The sequence below is a fragment of the Arachis hypogaea genome, chromosome 13 (genome assembly GCF_003086295.3).
Source record: "Arachis hypogaea cultivar Tifrunner chromosome 13, arahy.Tifrunner.gnm2.J5K5, whole genome shotgun sequence".
Lineage (NCBI taxonomy): Eukaryota > Viridiplantae > Streptophyta > Magnoliopsida > Fabales > Fabaceae > Arachis > Arachis hypogaea.
This window is the reverse complement of record NC_092048.1, coordinates 109763910-109769909: the sequence shown is the minus strand read 5'-3', so window position 1 is coordinate 109769909 and position 6000 is coordinate 109763910. Positions and strand designations below refer to the sequence as shown.

Genomic DNA, 6000 nt, shown 5'->3' with positions numbered 1-6000 from the left:
AGAAAACAAATGAAATATGGGTGTTAATGCCAAATAATAAGGGTCTCAATTACATGGTAGCTACAACATGCAAGTGAGAAAATAATATGTGCAATTGGCATAATAGTGTAAAAGTTGCAACAAAGGGGAAGAGATAGTGAGTAATGCAAGATAGTGAAAGTTCATGTCAATGCAAGTGGAATAAAAGTATCATAAAAGAATAGCATTGACTTATGGATAATAATACCCAATCAGAATAAAACAAGTCATGATGCACCAAAATAATTCAAGAAAAGATGTAACAGTTGAATAAGAAAATTTAACACCAATAGAAAAATAATAAATTTAGAAAAGAAAATAAAAATATGCACAAAAATTAAAATGCAATGAATGAAAGTATGCAAATAAATTAAGTAAAAATAGAATGAAAGTGAAGAAGGATGAGAAGTTAAAAAGATAAAGAAGAAGAAGAAAGTAAGAAAGGAAGAAGAAAGAAATAAGAAGGGAAAAGAAAAATTAGGATTTGGGAAAGAAAAGATAATGCATTTGGCTGATCTGGATAAGTTGTGCGCCGCATCCGACACGGACGCGTGAGTGACGCGGTCGCGTGGTATGCGATGTGTTCAAGTGACGCGAACGCATGGGTCACGCGGTCGCATGAGTTGCTTTGTGCGAATGGTGCGAGGGCAGCGACGCGTTCGCGCAACTTTCTGTCTCAAATGCTTTCGTGCCAAAATTCTGGGTGACGCGATCGCGTGGGTGACGCGATCACGTGAATGACTGATGAGCGGATAATTTATACGCTTTTTGGCATTGTTTTTAGTATGTTTTTAGTATATTTTAGTTAGTTTTTATTATGTTTTTATTAGTTTTTATTTAAAAATCACATTTCTGGACTTTACTATGAGTTTGTGTGTTTTTTTGTGTTTTCAGGTATTTTTTGGCTGAAATTGAGGGACCTGAGCAAAAATCTGATTCAGAGGCTGAAAAAGGACTGCAGATGCTGTTGGATTCTGACCTCCATGCACTCGAAGTGGATTCTCTGGAGCTACAGAAGCCCAATTGGTACGCTCTCAATTGCATTGGAAAGTAGACATCTTGGGATTTCCAGCAATATATAATAGTCCATACTTTGCTCGAGATTTGATGGCCCAAATAGGCGTTCCAAGTCAGCTCAAGAATTCTGGCGTTTAACGCCAGAACTGGCACAAAAGCTGGAGTTAAACGCCCAAACTGGCACAAAAGCTGGCGTTTAAGTCCAAGAAAAGTCTCTACACATGGAAGCTTCAATGCTCAGCCCAAGCACGCACCAAGTGGGCCCGGAAGAAGATTTCTGCATTAATTACTTATTTCTGTAAACCCTAGGCTACTAGTTCTCTATAAATAAGACCTTTTACTATTGTATTTTCATCTGGGATAAGTCTTATGCTATCTTTGGACGTTTAGTCCCTAGACCTTGGAGGGTGGCTATTCGGCCATGTTTACACCATTATCACTTTTGTATTTTCAACGGTGGAGTTTCTACACACCATAGATTAAGGTGTGGAGCTCTGCTATTCTTTATGAATTAATACAAAGTACTATTGTTTTTCTATTCAACTCAAGTCTATTTCTTCTCCAAGATATTCATTCGCACCCAAGAACATGATGAATGTGATGATTATATGACACTCATCACCATTCTCACCTATGAATGCGTGACTAACAACCACTTCCGTTCTACTTGCAAACAAGCTTGAATGTGTATCTCTTGGGTTTCTAATCTAAGATTGGAACCTTCGTGGTATAGGCTAGAATTATTGGAGGCCATTCTTGAGATCCGGAACGTCTAAACTTTATCTGTGGTATTCTGAGTAAGATCTGGGAAGGGATGACTGTGACGAGCTTCAAACTCGCGAGTTTTGGGTGTGTGACAGACGCAAAAGGATCAATGGATCCTATTCCAACATGATCGAGAACCGAAAGATGATTAGCCGTGCGGTGACAGCGTACGTAGAACATTTTTACTGAGAGGACGGGAAGTAGCCATTGACAACGGTGATGCCCAACATAAAGCTTACCATGGAAAGGAGTATGAATGATTGGAAGAAGGCAATAGGAAAGCAGAGGTTCAGGAGGAACAAAGCATCTTCATACACTTATCTGAAATTCCAACCAAAGAATTACATAAGTATCTCTATCTTTATTATATGTTTTATTTATCTTTTAATTATCAATTCTCCATCACCATCTGAATTCGCCTGACTGAGATTTACAAGGTGACCATAGCTTGCTTCAAGCCGACAGTCTCCGTGGGATCGACCCTTACTCACGTAAGGTTTATTACTTGGACGACCCAGTGCACTTGCTGGTCAGTTGTGCGGAATTGTGACAAAGTGTGATTCACGTTTGAGAGCTCCAAGTCCTTTGGCACCATTGTTGATGATCACAATTTCGTGCACCAAGTTTTTGGCGCCGTTGCCAGGGATTGTTCGAGTTTGGACAATTGACGTTCATCTTGTTGCTTAGATTAGGTAATTTTACTTTTTTATTTTCGAAAATTTTTTTTTAAAATACAAAAAATTTTCTATTTTGTTCTTCAGAGTTTTTAAGAATGAATTCTAGAGTTTCATGATGATTTGTTGAAGTCTGGCTGGCTGTGAAGCCATGTCTAATCTTATTGGACCGAGGTTTCAACTTATCATCACAAGAGCTTATTGATTTCTATCAATTTTGCTGTTGTTAGCAATGATCTGCTAAAGCTTGGCTAGCCATTGGGCATGTCTAGTGTTTTGGACCGGAGCTTTCATTAAAAGCTTGGCTGGCTAGTAAGCCATGTCTAATTCGTGGACCGGAGTCTTAGACTAGCATTGCAATGATTCCTGGAATTCTTATTAAAATTTTTGAATCCCTTTTTTTCTCTTTTCCACTCAATTTTCGAAAAATCACAAAAAAAATTTATAAAACCATAAAAATCAAAAATATTTTTTGTTTCTTATTTGAGTCGAGTATCAATTTTTAAGTTTGGTGTCAATTGCATATCTTTATTCTTCTTGCATTTTTTGAATATATGCATTATGTTCTTCATTGATCTTCAAGTTGTTGTTGATGATTTCAGTTCTCTGATCTTTAATTTCTCTTATTCTGTGTCTTTTGTTGTTTCTTACATGCATTTTCAAATTGTTATAGTCCTTAGTATACAAACTTCTAAGTTTGGTGTCTTGCATGCATTGTTTACTTGATCTTAGTTGCATTTTTATTATTTTTCATCATTAAAAAAAATTCAAAAATTTTTAAAATTATGTCTTTTCAAGTCACTAATACAGAGAATTGAAGACTCAGAACATTCAGCAAAGGAATCAAACAGAAAAAGCTGGGCATTTAAAACGCCTAGTAAAGAAGGAAAACTGGCGTTTAAACGTCAGCCAGGGTACCTGGCTGGGCGTTAAACGCCCAAAAAGGTAGGATTTTGGGCGTTAAACGCCAGAATGGATGCCATTCTGGGCGTTTAACGCCAGGATGACACTAGAGGGAAGATTTTGTTTTTAATTCAAATCTTTTTCAAATTTTCATAATTTTTCAAAGTCAAATCTTTTTCAAATCATATCTTTTCAATCATATCTTTTCAAAATCAATTTCTTTTCAATTTTTTTATTTATTACTATTTTCAAAAATCCTTGCTACAATTAATAATTTAATTCAAAATTTTCTAGTTGTTACTTGCCTATTAAGAAAGGATCAAAAATTTTAATTCTAGAATCATATCATCTAATTTCTTATTAGTCAAGTAATCAACTTTAATTTTAAAACTTTCTCTTTCTAATTTGATTTTCAATCATATCTTCTCAATCATATCTTTTCAATCACATCTTTTTCAAAATTTAGTTTCAATCATATCTTTTTTATTTCTAATTTCAAAATCTTTTTTCAAAAATCACTTAATTTCTTTCCCAATCTTAATTTTCGAAAATCCTTTACCAAATCTTCAAAATTTCTTTTAATTATTTCAAAATCTTTTACTTTAATTTCGAAAATTCTTTCTCTCTTCTCACATCCTTCTATTTAAGGGACTAACACTCCTCCTCAAGGTGCAATTCGAACTCAACCCTTCTTGATAAGTTCAAATTCTCCTCTCTCTACCTCCTCCTTCTATTCTTCTTTTCCTCTGACACCTCAAGGAATCTCTATACTGTGACATAGAGGATTCCATATTTTCTTCTTCTCTCTTTTATATGAGCAAGAGCAAAGATAAAGGCATACTTGTTGAGGCTGATCCTGAACCTGAAAGGACCTTGAAGAGAAAGCTAAGAGAAGCTAAAGTAAAACTCTCTCTAGAGGGCCTAACAGAGCTTTTCAAAGAAGAAGAAGCCATGGAAGCCGAAAATAACAATGCCAACAATGCAAGGAAGGTGCTTGGTGACTTTACTGCACCTACTCCCGACTTCTATGGGAGAAGCATCTCAATCCCTGCCATTGGAGCAAACAACTTTGAGCTTAAGCCTTAATTAGTTTCTCTAATGCAACAGAATTGCAAGTTTCATGGACTTCCATTGGAAGATCCTCATCAGTTCTTAGCTGAATTCCTGCAAATTTGTGACACTGTCAAGACCAATGGGGTTGATCCTGAGGTCTACAGACTTATGCTTTTCCCTTTTGCTGTAAGAGACAGAGCTAGGACATGGTTGGACTCACAACCTAAAGAAAGCCTGAACTCTTGGGAAAAGTTAGTTAATGCCTTCTTGGCAAAGTTCTTTCCACCTCAAAAATTGAGTAAGCTTAGAGTGAAAGTCCAAACTTTCAGGCAGAAGGAAGGTGAATCCCTCTTTGAAGCTTGGGAAAGATACAAGCAATTGATCAGAAGGTGTCCTTCTGACATGCTTTCAGAATGGAGCATCATAGGTATCTTCTATGATGGTCTGTCTGAACTGTCCAAAATGTTATTGGACAGCTCTGCCGGAGGATCTCTTCATCTGAAGAAGACGCCTGCAGAAGCTCAAGAACTCATTAAAATGGTTGCAAATAACCAATTCATGTACACCTCTGAAAGGAATTCTGTGAATAATGGGACCAATCAGAAGAAAGGAATTCTTGAGATTGATACTCTGAATGCCATATTGGCACAGAACAAAATATTAACTAAGCAAGTCAATATGATTTCTCAGAGTCTGTCTGGAATACAAGCAGCAACAGACAGTACTAAAGAAACTTCCTCTGAAGAAGAAGCTTATGACCCTGAGAACCCTGCAATGGAAGAGGTAAATTACATGGGAGAATCCTATGGAAACACCTATAATCCTTCATGGAGAAATCATCCAAATCTCTCATGGAAGGATCAACAGAGACCTCAACAAGGTTTCAACAACAGTAATGGTGGAAGAAACAGGTTTAGCAATAGCAAACCTTTTCCATCATCTTCTCAGCAACAGACAGAGAATTCTAAGCAGAGCCCCTCTGACTTAGCAACCATAGTCTCTGATCTAATCAAAACCACTCAAAGTTTCATGACTGAAACAAGGTCCTCCATTAGAAATTTGGAGGCACAAGTGGGTCAGCTGAGTAAGAAAATTACTGAACTCCATCCTAGTACTCTCCCAAGCAATACAGAAGAGAATCCAAAGAGAGAGTGCAAGGCCATAAACATGTCTCACATGGCCGAACCTGGAGAGGAGGAAGAGGCAGTGATCTCCACTGAGGAAGACCTAATGGACGTCCACTGGCCTCCATGGAGTTCCCTGATAAGGAAGCATGGGAATCTGAGGCTCACACTGAGACCATAGAGATTCTATTGAATTTACTCCTGCCATTCATGAGCTCTGATGAGTATTCTTCCTCTGAAGAGGATGAAGATGTTACAGAAGAGCAAGTTGCTAAGTATCTTGGAGCAATCATGAAGCTAAATGCCAAGTTATTTGGTAATGAGACTTAGGAGGATGAACCCCCATTGCTCATCAAAGAACTGGATGACTTGACTAGGCAGAGATTACCTCTGAAGAGACAAGATCCTGGAAAGTTCTCAATACCTTGTACCATAGGCACCATGAC

The 6000-nt window shown here is 37.4% G+C and overlaps 1 non-coding gene across 1 annotated transcript; it reads right to left on the bottom strand.

Moving 5' to 3' along the window:
• Positions 1–4730: 4730 nt before the first annotated feature.
• Positions 4731–4838, bottom strand: LOC112739649 (small nucleolar RNA R71). Its single transcript, XR_003170581.1, has one exon. It is a non-coding gene; the product is annotated as a small nucleolar RNA R71 (small nucleolar RNA).
• Between the last annotated feature and the right edge of the window lie 1162 nt (positions 4839–6000).